Raw genomic sequence first — 12,689 nt, 5'->3', positions numbered from 1 at the left:
AGACAGGCCAGTCCTTGCTTCCAGACAGCCCCTCAACCTCAAGCAAATACTCACCAGCAACCACACACCACACAACAAAAACACTAACCCAGGAACCTATCCTTGCAACAAAGCCCGTTGCCAACTGTGTCCACATATCTATTCAGGGGACACCATCATAGGGCCTAATCACATCAGCCACACTATCTGAAGCTCATTCACCTGCACATCCACCAATGTGATCTATGCCATCATGTGTCAGCAATGCCCCTCTGCCATGTACAGTGGCCAAACTGGACAGTCTCTATGTAAAAGAATAAATGGACATAAATCAGACGTCAAGAATTATAACATTCAAAAAACAGTCGGAGAACACTTCAATCTCTTCGGTCACGCGATTACAGACCTAAAAGTGGCAATTCTTCAGCAAAAAAACTTCAAAAACAGACTCCAACGAGAGACTCCTGAACTGGAATTAATTTGCAAATTGGATACAATAAACTTAGGATTGAATAAAGACTGGGAGTGGATGTGTCATTACACAAAGTAAAACTATTTCCCCATGTTTATTCCCCCCCGCCCGCGCACTGTTCCTCATACGTTCTTGTCAACAGGTACTCCTTTTCTTTTTGCATATAGTGGCAGTGTTTGTTATGGAGGGTTGAGGTACTAATCCCGAGTTTCTAGTAGCATCCCTACAGGGGTAGACTTAAGCTTAGTTTAAGTTAAAGTAGACATACACCTTTTTCTGTCTTCTCCACATGTGGGTTACATTTGCTTATATTCCATTAGGCACTGGTGGAGTAAGTTTAGAGACATTTAAGTAAATATAATGTAATTTAAGTTAATATTTTGGAGCCTGACTTACCATCTTACACATCACTCTGAATTTGGCCCAATGTGTGCATATATTAGACACTTTGACCTACACAAACATACTTTGTAAAGACAGGTAAGATAATAAAAAAAAGAATATTAAATATTAAAATAAGCTCTGAGTGAACCAGCAGGATTTATGCACAATGTATTTTAAAGGAAAAAAAGTCACTCTTATTTCAAGATATTTTAGCTTTGGGTGGTGTTGTGGGGCCCTTTAGTGGCATCTAATTTTTATTTTTCTTAAAGTATTTTCACTGAATAATTATTTCTGAAAAACTAAAGTTGAGACTTCATTTTAACAGTCACAGCAATGTGAATTTACACTTGCCTCTGCCTGGGGGGTAAACAGTTTCACTTAGATAATGTCTGCGCACTGGAAAATGTATCCATGGCATAGAACTCCTCTCTCGTGCAAAAAGCAACCATCCAAAAACAAAGTTAATTTATTATTAGTGGCTGAAACTAAATGCACAAAAGTGAAGAAATTCAGAGTTAAGGCATCAGCTTTTTTTCTGTAACTCAACATGCTCTGTTTATGTATTGCAGCATCTGCTGTCGGTTATGTAAGATCTGTTGCAAGCACTTGCAGTATGTGGTGAGTAAAGGACAGAGTTCATGTTTAACTCTGAATTTTCTGGGTTTTAAGTTTTCAAATTTAGACATTTCCCACCTCTACTCATTGTAATATAATTTAATTTGATTTATTAATGATTATTATTATCAGTGGCAGTAATAATACCGAAGTAGTGCCTACAGATTCCAGTCCCATTGTACAAACATAAGTAAAAGATGTTCCCTGTATGAAATAGTCTACCATTTAAGTAGGGTTAAAAAGAAGCCTATAGATAGGTTAGCAATCAATGGACTTAATCCTGTTCACCGTATTCAGATGAGTAGTCAACTGAACTACTCATAAGAGTAAAGTGAGCATGGTTTTGTCCAATATTACTTATTAGTAGCTTATTTAGTAGTAAATAGCAAGTTACACCACTATGTAGTGAATTCCTCCTTTAACAACGAAACCAAGAAGAGAAAACAGGAACTCAGTATCTACCTATGAGCCAGGATTGTTTAACCTGAAGCAAGTTGCAGAAGGTTAACACAGAATTTTTTTTATCAGTAATATCTGGCAGCATTTAGCATCAGAGAACAGAAAGGCTAACACTGCTGAATTACTGTAATTGATTAAGTCAACATTTTTAAAGTCTGTACTGACAAGTTGTACTTACAAAAACACTGAATTCTGCACTTGAGTCAAGTGTTTTGTAAACAACCTGTACATTCACCCTTTGAACTATGTAGACATTTTTCTGAGAAAAATCTAGCATACGATCATTTAATTAAAGACAGCTACAGCTCACTTATGCTCAAATAAATTGGTTAGTCTCTAAGGTGCCACAAGTACTCCTTTTCTTTTTGCGAATACAGACTAACATGGCTGTTACTCTGAAACCTGTTAATTAAAGACGTTATCCAAATGCATACATAAAGGGGAAGATTTAACGAAGCATGAGCAGCCTTAATTCGAGCATTTTCTAACTTTTCAGTGCTTGGCTTTGCTATCTTAACATTTTATAAAACATCATCACGCTTTACACACAAACTATAATATCTATGCATTGTGGTAGGGAGGATAATATACTCTCCATTGTTTCTCACTGTTTTATGTACATATTTAGGGTTGGTAGAATTCAAATTTTATTTTTTATAATGTTGACATGTAATGGTAGAAAAAGTATGATAATATCTTCTAATGCTTTAGAAGGAGTATATGATCACATAATTAAAGGCTATCTTACTACATATGAACAAGGGATCAGAGCAAAGGTTACGCACACAACGTTAACTTTGACATTTCCTTGCTTCTGACTTTTTATTTGTATTTGCAGCTATAACACACCCTTAACTTACTGCATGGAATTTCCTATGTTTTGTTTTAAAGATATCTGGGGGAAAATCAATAGAAGAATTTTGAGACTTTAGGAACTTGCTGCTGTACTAATTTTCAGGAATAATGGATTGTTTTCACTCTCTTCATGCTAAAAACAGCCAAATTGTTTTTGCTTAAACTTTGCACAGTATTTCACCTTCAGTCAAAGCATGGAAATTTTCAGCCTGAATAAGGAAAATTTCATAAAGTTACCAGCTGTGAGGTAATATACCAACATGAATGTTGAAACAATAGATCTTTTACATATTAGGTTCCTGTTGTTCCATGATTTATGATCCATCACGGTTGTATGTCCAAATCAAAAACTTCTTATATTTTTTCCTTGAGAGGCTACAAGCCTCATTTCCTCCCTTCTCTCCCTCTCTCTCTTTCTCTCCCCTTCCTTTGATTCCCTCTGTTTCTCTTTAAGACAATGATATGGAATGAATGAGAAGGGAGAGTGAGTCAAGGGAGAGGGAATGAACGAATAAAGAAGTAGATGAAATGAAGGAGTGAAAAAGGTGTGAAGAGTGAAAAAGGAATAACCTAAATGTGGGAGAGACTGAACTTACAGGTTTTAAACTTGAACTCAGGCAGACATGCATTCTGCACACAGGACATATACAGAGGGAATATTTATTATATGCACGTTTATTAGTTATAAAACATAAATATATGATGACTATTGTAGTATAAACCAGGAGGATACAATCTATCATATAATTTATATAAACTAATATTTACAGTCTGATTAATTTAAATTCTTATGTCAGTGTTTATTTAAATACTAAGAGTAGAATAATGAATCTTTAATGGTGGGTGAGTAATTATATGTCAGAATAATTCAAGGCTTAGACACAGTGGTTCTGTTTATCTAACAATGAAGTTGATTTTGGCATCCATTCAGCTTTTTTAATACAAAGTTCTAATGCAAAGCATTTGAAGCACACCATTGTTAGGAAAGATGTTAAAAACAACCCATATATGATGGGGACTTTCCCCCCTCAAAATGGCCAGAACTTATTTTTATAGTCAGAGTTCACTTTTGATCTGTGAAGAACCAAATGATGAGCCAAACAAAACCAATAGACACACAGCAACCCTAATAGTCTTCTGAGAATGAAAGGGTGAGACACTGAGTGACTCTTTCTTCAGGAATGTTTTCTTAAATATTCAGAAATGCCATTTCTGAAAGAAATATACAGTTTATAACATCACAGGAAATGGAATCACTGTTCTACTTTAAATACAGGAGTCCCAGAGTGTAGAATGAAGTAGAAAATGCATGTTTATGCATTAATTTATTTCAGTTTCAGTATATAAAACATAAAAGATTGCCTATCCCAGACTATAGGCAATCTGGAAAGTAATTAAAAATGTAATTCAAAGACATATATAGTAGTAGCAAAACAACAACTTTCTCTACACAAAAGAAGTCAGACCACAAAACTGGAAATCCTCCACCTCAGCCCCTACAAAACTCCAATTCTCTCCCCCTCAAATAGAATCATAGAAATGTAGGGACCTTGAAAGGGACCTTGAGAGGTTATCTAGTCCAGCCCCTGCACTGAGGCAGGACCAAGTATTCCTAGGCCATCTCTACTAGGTTTTTGTCGAACCTGTTCTTAAACCTTCCAGTGACAGGGATTTCACAACCTCCCTAGGTAACCTGTTCCAGTGCTTAACTATAGTTAGAAAGTTTTTTCTAATATCTAACCTAATTCTCCCTTGCTGAAGATTAAGCCATTTACTTCTTGTCCTTCCTTTAATGGACATGGAGAACAATTGCTCACCATCCTTTTCATAACAGCCGATAACATATTTGGAGATTCCCCCTCACTTCTTTTCTAAAGACTAAACATGCCCAATTTTTTTAACCTTCTCTCAGAGGTCATGTTTTCTAAATCTTTTATCGTTTTTATTGTTCTGGACTCTAATTTGTCCACGTCTTTCTTAAAGGGTGGTGCCAAATACTTCAGTTGAGGTCTCACCAGTGCCAAGTACAGAAGAACAATTACCTCCCGTTTCTTACATATTACACTCCTGTTAATGTATCTCAGAATTATATTTACCTTTTTTGCAATGCATCACGTTGTTGACTCATATTCAGTTTAAAGAAAAGGAGTACTTGTGGCACCTTAGAGACTAACCAATTTATTTGAGCATGAGCTTCTGTGAGCTACAGCTCACTTCATTGGATGCATTCAGTGGAAAATACAGTGAGGAGATTTATATACACACAGAACATGAAAAAATGGGTGTTATCATACACACTGTAAGGAGAGGTTTCAGAGTAACAGCCGTGTTAGTCTGTATTCGCAAAAAGAAAAGGAGTACTTGTGGCACCTTAGAGACTAACCAATTTATTTGAGCATGAGCTTTCGTGAGCTACAGCTCACTTCATCGGATGCATACCGTGGAAACTGCAGCAGACTTTATATATACACAGAGAATATGAAACAATACCTCCTCCCACCCCACTGTCCTGCTGGTAATAGCTTATCTAAAGTGATCATCAGGTGGGCCATTTCCAGCACAAATCCAGGTTTTCTCACCCTCCACCCCCCCCACACAAATTCACTCTCCTGCTGGTGCTAGCCCATCCAAAGTGACAACTCTTTACATAATCAAGTCGGGCTATTTCCTGAGTGATCACTTAAGATGAGCTATAACCAGCAGGAGAGCGGGGTGGGGGGGGGGGGGGGTTGGGAAGAAAATCTTTTGTAGTGATAATCAAGGTGGGCCATTTCCAGCAGTTAACAAGAACATCTGAGGAACAGTGGGGAGTTGGGGGGGGAATAAACATGGGGAAATAGTTTTACTTTGTTTAATGACCCATCCACTCCCAGTCTCTATTCAAGCCTAAGTTAATTGTATCCAGTTTGCAAATTAATTCCAATTCAGCAGTCTCTCGTTGGAGTCTGTTTTTGAAGTCTTTTTGTTGTAATACTGCGACTTTTAGGTCTGAAATCGAGTGACCAGAGAGATTGAAGTGTTCTCCGACTGGTTTTTGAATGTTATAATTCTTGACGTCTGATTTGTGTCCATTTATTCTTTTACGTAGAGACTGTCAAGTTTGGCCACTGTACATGGCAGAGGGGCATTGCTGACACATGATGGCATATATCACATTGGTAGATGTGCACGTGAACGAATGTGGCTGATGTGATTAGGCCCTATGATGGTGTCCCCTGAATAGATATGTGGACACAGTTGGCAACGGGCTTTGTTGCAAGGATAGGTTCCTGGGTTAGTGTTTTTGTTGTGTGGTGTGTGGTTGCTGGTGAGTATTTGCTTCAGATTGGGGAGCTGTCTGTAAGCAAGGACTGGCCTGTCTCCCAAGATTTGTGAGAGTGATGGGTCGTCCTTCAGGATAGCTTTTAGATCCTTGATGATGTGTTAGAGAGGTTTTAGTTGGGGGCTGAAGGTGATGGCTAGTGGCGTTCTGTTATTTTCTTTTTTGGGCCTGTCCTATAATAGGTGACTTCTGGGTATTCTTCTGGATCTGTCAATTTGTTTCTTCACTTCAGCAGGTGGGTATTGTAGTTGTAAGAATGCTTGATAGAGATCTTGTAGGTGTTTGTCTCTGTCTGAGGGGTTGGAGCAAATGCGGTTGTATCGTAGAGCTTGGCTGTAGATGATGGATCGTTTGGTGTGGTCTGGGTGAAAGCTGGAGGCATGTAGGTAGGAATAGCGGTCAGTAGGTTTCCGGTACAGGGTGGTGTTTATGTAACCATCGCTTATTAGCACCGTAGTGTCCAGCAAGTGGATCTCTTCTGTGGACTGGTCCAGGCTGAGGTTGATGGTGGGATGTGATTCACTGTAATGTCCTTTTCTGCAGTACTACTGCCTAGCCAGTTATTTCCCATTTTGTATCTGTGCACTTGATTTTTGACTTCCTAAGTGTAGTACTTTGCACTTGTCTTTATTGACTTTCACTCACTGAGTTGAGACCAATTCTCCAATTTATCAAGGTAATTTGGAATTCTAAGTGCTTAAAAACCCGCCCTGCTTGATGTCATCGTCAAATTTTATAAGCGTATTTTCCACTTCATTATTCAAGTCATTACTGAAAATATTGAAAAGTACCAGACCCAGGACAGATTTTACAGTACTTGACTAGATAGGTTCTTCCAGTTTGACAGTAAATCATTGATAACTACTCTCTGAGTGTGGTTTTTCAACCAGTTGGGTACCCATCTCTAGTGGGGCGATCAACCCGCTTGAGTCAGAAAGGGGTTAAAAGCTGTCAAGGTAGGCGGGTTGGATAGTCAGCCACAGGTGTGGTTGCACCCAATTAGGGCACAGCTGGCCCTGATAAAAGGGCAGGCTGAGAGAGTGGGAGGAGAGACTCTTGCTCCAGCTGGGGAGCAGAGAGGACCAGGCTGTCTGGGAGAGCAAGCAGGGTACCTGAGGCAGAGCAGGGCTGCGGAAAGGCAGGCAGAGTTGAGGAGCTCTGGCCTGGGCAGTCCCCAGGCTGAGGCCTTGCTAAAGGTCAGGGGAGGTACTAGGGCTACAGGGAGGCAGCTGGGGCTAGAAAGGCAGCAGGTCCAACCCCCTTGCCAGTGATGAGTGGCCATTACAGACTGCAGATTGCCCCTGAGAGAAGAGGCTCGATGATGACTGGCAGTAGCCACTGAGGCAAAGTGGATATAGGGGTTTGGGGTTCCCCTGGGAGGGGAGACCCAGAGTGTGGTGGCACTGCTGTGGGGCAGCATCCCCAGGTAAGGGACATTGGGGTCTGGGAGGAACGTGGGGCCTGAAGTTCTACAAGTGGTGGAGATTTACAGAAAGCAGATACCAATAGGAAGACACCGGACAGCAGGAGGCACTCCGAGGCTGGAATTGAGCTAATTCCCAGAGGACCAGCAGGAGGTGCTGCGCTGGTGTGTTGGCGCTTTGCTACACCACCTTATAGTAATTTCATCTAGATCACATTTTCCTAATTTGCTTATGAGAATGTCATGAGGTATTGTGTCAAAAGCATTACTAAACTCAAGACATATCATGTCTACTGCTTTACTCCTATTCAGTCGGCCAGTAACCCTGTCAAAGAAGCAAATTAGGTTGATTGGGCATGATCTGTACTTGACAAATCCATGCTGTTTATAATTTATAACCCTATTATCCTCTAGGTACATATTAAACTGATTGTTTCATAAGTTGTTCCAGTATCTTTTCCAGGTATCAAGTAAGCACGACTGGTCTATAATTACCTGGGTTCCCTTTCTTCCCTTTTTGAAAGATAGGTATTATATTTGTTCTTCTCCAGTCCACTGAGACCTCACCCATCCTCCATGAGTTCTCAAAGATAGAGATCTAGAGAAATCTCAAGATTTCTTAAACTAGTTCTTTAAGTAACCTAGGATGAATTTCATCCAGCCCTAGCAAATTGAATATATCAACCTTATCTAAATATTCTTTAACCTGTTATTTCCCTATTCTGGCTTGTGTTCCTTCCCCCTTGTTGTTGATATTAATTGTGTTAGACATTTGGTCACAATTAACCTTTTTAGTGAAGACTGAAGCAAAATAGGCATAAAACACCTCAGCCTTCTTGATGTTGTGCATTTTTTGCTCTCCTTCCCTGCTAAGTAGAGGACCTACATTTTCCTTCACCTTTTCCTTGCTCCTAATGTATTTATAGAACCTCTTCATATTGCTTTTCATGTCCCTTGCTAGGTGGAATTTATTTTGGGCTAGATTCACAAAGGGACTTAGGTGCCTAACTGCCACTTTAGGCACCTAACTCCGAGATATAGGTACCACTGGTATTGACAAAACCCCCACTCAACTGCTGCCTAAACTTGCTGTAGGTGCCTAAGCTTGCGTGAGGCCTGAATTTTTGCAGTGAAAGTTCCTTAGGCATCTGTGTTTCTGGGAATGCGCACTGCAACCTCAATCTAGGTGTCCAGACACATGAGCCCCAGAGAGATTCATGTACTGGGGGGAGATAGATATTCTTCTGCCTAACTCATGTGAGATGCCCAATCTGGTAAGCACGCTCAGAGGCTGCCTAAGTCCACACAAAATGGGGGAGGGAGAGGAAGGGGAAGAAGGCCTTTCCACATAACTGTTAGCTCTGTGGTTAGGGCACTCAGCTGGGATGTGGGAATCCACTAGTTCAGGTCCCCAATCTGCTCAAGGATACATGAGTGTCCTAACCACTGAGCTATGGGATATTCTGATCTGGATCTCCCTCAATCTATGCTGTTGAAGCTGTTCGACTTTGATAAATAAATAGCCATTGGAGAAGGCAGAGTGGATCCTGGGTCATCCACCTCAGTGCTGTTCCCACCAGGCTAGTGTATTTCTCACTCTCTGTCTGGACCGCCCATGCTTCTTGCAAGAAACACAGTAAGCCCCTGACTCCAGGAGGGGGTTCACAGGAGAAAATCCAAATCAGAGATAGGCACCCTCCCTCCAGCCTGTATTTAAGCAATGAACTCCCTGAAGGGGTGGGGCTTAGGACACACCGTTCTCATTGGTATCCCCCCCCCCCGCCTGTGGCTACCTTTGACAGCTCTGTTCAATATGCTGGCTTCTGTGAATCCCATTCTCAGGCACCTATCTCCCTCCCTCCTGAGCCCCTAATAAGGAACCAAAAGAACTCTAACAGTGGCATTGGTCCATTATAAGATGGAAATGGTACAGATATCAATAATAATGCTGAAAAGGCAGAAGTGTTTTGTATTTGGGAAGAAAAAAGATGATATAGTCTCATCATATAATTATACTCCTGCCATTCCACCAGCATATCAGGAGGATGTGGGAGTGGTAAATAATGAAGAGGGTCGCTCTGTATCATGACCTATCTGGAGCATTTGGTAAGTTGGTTGCAAGCAAACAATATGCATTTTCATATGGCTAAATGTATAAATCTAGGAATAAAGAATGTAGGCCATACTTAAATTCTATCCAAGGAAGCAGAGACTCTAAAAAGATTTGTGGGGTATGGTGGATAATCAGCTGAGCATGAGCTCTTAGTATGATGCTGTAAACTAGTACATATTGTAACTAGTACATATTAATTCAAGACAGGCTTATTTATTGCTAGATCTAGTAGTAGATCTTTGTTGCTAAACAATATATTTGGCAAATTTAAGTCTTTTTTTTGGTTTATGAATTCTCTGCAAATTATTCACTGTTTTTACAGATTTGTTTAGAAATTGTTTGTCTATTAGTTTTTATGAACATATTTGACCAATGAATGTTTTCAAATTCTTTGTAATGAGTACAGCTGGTTGAAAAGCTTTGAAATATTTCATTGAAATTTCAAATTTCAAAATACAAGGACAAAATCTGTGTGAAAATCTTCACAAAAATTATGTCTTGTATTTCAATCAGTTTGGTTAGCTGGTATTCAGTTCATTAGATATTAGAAATCTGCTATGCATTACTGATCATCTGTTTCATATTTTATTTTTTTCTGTTTCCTGATTAGATGACCTAATGTTTATAAACTTCTTTCCAAAATTAATTTTTTCATTATAAATCTGATTTTATTTCTTGATAGTGGTTATGGATCCAAAATTTGTTGCTTGTTAATATTTCTATAAACAAAATTTTAGTCATAATCTTTTGTAAACAGGAAACAAAGCTTAGCGAAAATTATTATTATTACTACAAATAATATCAGTCCAGTATAAATCCAGTTGCTAGTTCACTGAACTTTTCAGATACATATTTTTATTCTATTCCATTAGCCTTCTTTGTTGCACTTTCCCTAGGATGATATGAAAACATTATACTAGAGCAGCATGATAAAGCGGTTGGTTTCTAGTATTGTGAAACAGAGGGACTACATTTCTAGATATTCATGGATAATTTTAGTTCACAGTGACTGTTACTTCATTCCTTTGAGGGATGTGGGAGGTTTGTCCCTGTCATAGGCTGGCTGCTGACATTTTAAAGCAAGTTAGGCTCGGCCATAAGAACATAAGAATGGCCATACTGTGTCAGATCAAAGGTCCATCTAGCCCAGTATCCTGTCTTCCAAGAGTGGCCAATGCCAGGTGCCTCAGAGGGAATGAACAGAACAAGTAATGATCAAGTGATCCATTCCCTGTGACTCATTTTCCTCACTAGGATTTAACTTCCACTTTTTAAAGGATGCCTTTTTGCCTTTCACTGCTTCTTTTACTTTGTTATTTAGCAATGGTGGCACTTAACTGTGACCTAACATCTATCTCCCAGCTGACTAAGATGGAGACTTACTTATAATGACTGACCCAGCTGCTGGGAAACTGAGAGATGACTATTTACTCATATTAGGGAGGAGACCCTGGAAAGAAGAATAAGGGGAGCTTCCTCTCTAGGAAGGGCCTGGGGAAGTCAGGCTTGAAGGCCCACAGGGAGCAGGGTAGGTGTAGAGATCGTCTCTGCAAAGAGCAAGGAAATCCTGTAGGGAAGCTGTCAGAATCCTGGGAGGATGGGAGGGAAGGGGAGGGGAGCCAGTGGGGGGAAGCCTGCTGGGAGGAAGCCACATGAGAGAAGCTCTATGGGGGCAGGAAGTAGTGAACTTCAGGAGCCTGAGGGGGCAGAAGACTTATTAGTTTGGGTATTTATTTGGGTTTATAGTGGGACTTTTAGTTACTCTGGAAAGGAGCTGTAATTAAGAGGTGAGCTGGCCAGAAGGCCAGGCCATAGGAGACCCAGAGGCAGACAGGCCAAAATGCAGGGCTAAGGCAGTGGTCAAAAGATAGTGCAAGGAAAAAATTGCCTGTAATGCTGTGACTTGATGTAAGGGGGCACTTTGGTGGTAAGAGAAACTGATAAGTTCTACACAGCAGACCCATAAAGGTATGTCTCCCAGGTAGGATGACCAGATGTCCCGATTTTATAGGGACAGTCCTGATTTTTGAGGCTTTTTCTTATATAGGCACCTATTACCCCCCACCCCCTGTCCCGATTTTTCACACTTGCTATCTGGTCACCCTACTCCCAGAGGATCTACTAGAGGTAGTAGTAGCATTCACACTACCAAGGGGTCCACAGTGCAAAGGATGAACCTGATCAACCTGCATGAATTAGGCCTTACGCCTGCAAGTGCTGAGCACTCTAGCCCAGTTCAGCAAACTATTTAATCATGTGCTTAACGTCAGTAGGATTATTGAATTATTTACTCACATACTTTGCTTTAAGCATGTGCTGATGCCAGGGCCAGATTAACCTTTTGTGGGCCCCCATGGAGGCAATGGAGCATGGTGCGGCGAGGTCAGTCCCCGGAGCGAGGGGCCAGCCAGAGGCAATGGGGCATGGCATGGCAGGGGCGGCCCTGCTCTGCTCAATATAAAGGCACTATTTACAAACCGGCAGTTGCCAGATGCACAGTGGCCTGGCCTGCCCAGACCCGAGCTGCCAGCATGCCCCTTCTCCTTGGGGGTGGGCCTACGCTGCGCCACACAGCTCCCCTGGTCAACACCCCCCCCCGACTCCCTATGGCCAGAGGCCCCCCAGACCCACTATTCCCAGCGCCCCCCCGACCCACCCACAACTACCTCACCACCACCACCACAACACCGCCCTGCCCACAGCCCCACCACAACTACCCAGCACTCCCTCACAGAACCCCCACTCCCTAGTGTCCCAACACACATAGATCTTCCCCTCCCCTTCACAGCCCAGCACCCCCCCCCAGACTCCCCACAGACGCACTCCACCAAGCCCTGCCTCCTGGCCAAACTCACTGGCCTTGCTGGGAGGTGACTGTGTCTGTCAGGCTGATCCAGCAGTGCAGTCAGGGCTGGTCTCAGGGCCGGGATTCGCTCCGGCCCCTCAGGAATGGTGCAATCAGCGAGGCCATTACCTGCCCCAGTGGGGATCTGACCCAAAGGGCCTGCCTTTGCAAGCGCAGACTACTGGGTATAATCCCACAGAAGTCATATAAAACATGCAGCAG

The sequence above is a fragment of the Caretta caretta genome, chromosome 1 (assembly GCF_965140235.1).
Source record: "Caretta caretta isolate rCarCar2 chromosome 1, rCarCar1.hap1, whole genome shotgun sequence".
Lineage (NCBI taxonomy): Eukaryota > Metazoa > Chordata > Testudines > Cheloniidae > Caretta > Caretta caretta.
Note: the sequence above shows the minus strand (reverse complement) of the source record.